Source organism: Schistocerca nitens, chromosome 6 (genome assembly GCF_023898315.1).
Source record: "Schistocerca nitens isolate TAMUIC-IGC-003100 chromosome 6, iqSchNite1.1, whole genome shotgun sequence".
Classification (NCBI taxonomy): Eukaryota; Metazoa; Arthropoda; class Insecta; order Orthoptera; family Acrididae; genus Schistocerca; species Schistocerca nitens.
The window spans coordinates 100256616-100257791 of NC_064619.1; the positions used below are offsets into that span (position 1 = coordinate 100256616).

A 1176-nucleotide genomic window follows, 5' to 3' on the forward strand; every position below is an offset into this window, starting at 1 on the left:
TGATACGATTCCCTGATGACTTAGCTATCCTGAGTGAAAGTGAAGAAGAATTACATGATCTGCTGAACAGAATGAACAGTGGAATGATTGCAGATCCTAAGATGGTATCTGTTGTTTCTGACATGTCCGAAAGAACAGATACCATCGGTGACCATGCAGCTACGTAGAATGAAATTACAGTGAAATGAACACCCTTAGATGCTTACAGGAGTTGACATACATCAACGGGGACAGATGAAAATGTCTGCCCCGACCCGGGCTCGAACCCGGGATCTCCTGCTTACATGGCCTACGATATATCCATCTGAGCCACCGAGGACACAGAGGACAGCGCGACTGCTGGGATTTATCTCTGGCACGCCTCCCGCGAAACCCACATTCTCAACGTATTATCCCACACTACATTCGTAGTGCCCCCGCGAAATATACTCATTACTCGCGGCGCGTTGCCGATTCCCGTAAGAGTTCGGGCACTGTTTGTGCATTCGCACAGAGGAAGAAGATGGTCAAGTGGCCGGTGAGCCTTAACTATATAGATACTAAGATGGTATCTGTTCTTTCGGACATGTCCGAAACAACATATACCATCGGTGACCATGCAGCTCGTTAGAATGAATTACAATGAAATGAACACCCCTAGCTGCTTACAGGAGTTGACATACGTCAACGGCGAGAAATGAAAATGTCTGCCCCGACCGGGACTCGAACCCGGGATCTCCTGCTTAAATGGCAGACGCTCTATCCATCTGAGCCACCGAGGAAACAGAGGACAGCGCCACTGCAGGGATTTATCTCTGGCACGCCTCCAGCGAAACCCACATTCTAAACGTATTGTCCCGCACTACATTCGTCGTGCCCCCACCCATTATACTCATTACTTCATTATATATATATATATATATATACTAAGATACCATCTTAGTATATATACAGTTAATATATATATATATATATATATATATATATATATATATATATATATATATATATATATATATATATATAGTTAAGGGTCACCAGCCACGTGACCATCTTCTCCTTCTGTGCGAATGCACAAACAGTGCCCGAACTCTTACGGGAATCAGCAACGCGCCACGAGTAATTATAATGGGGGAGGGGGGGGGGGTAATGAGTACAGAGTGTGGATTGACTGTGAATCGAAGGAAGACGAACGTA

The 1176-nt window shown here is 44.8% G+C and overlaps 1 non-coding gene across 1 annotated transcript; it reads right to left on the bottom strand.

Moving 5' to 3' along the window:
- Positions 1 to 687: 687 nt before the first annotated feature.
- Positions 688 to 761, bottom strand: Trnak-uuu (transfer RNA lysine (anticodon UUU)). The gene has a single exon. It is a non-coding gene; the product is annotated as a tRNA-Lys (tRNA).
- Positions 762 to 1176: the final 415 nt, after the last annotated feature.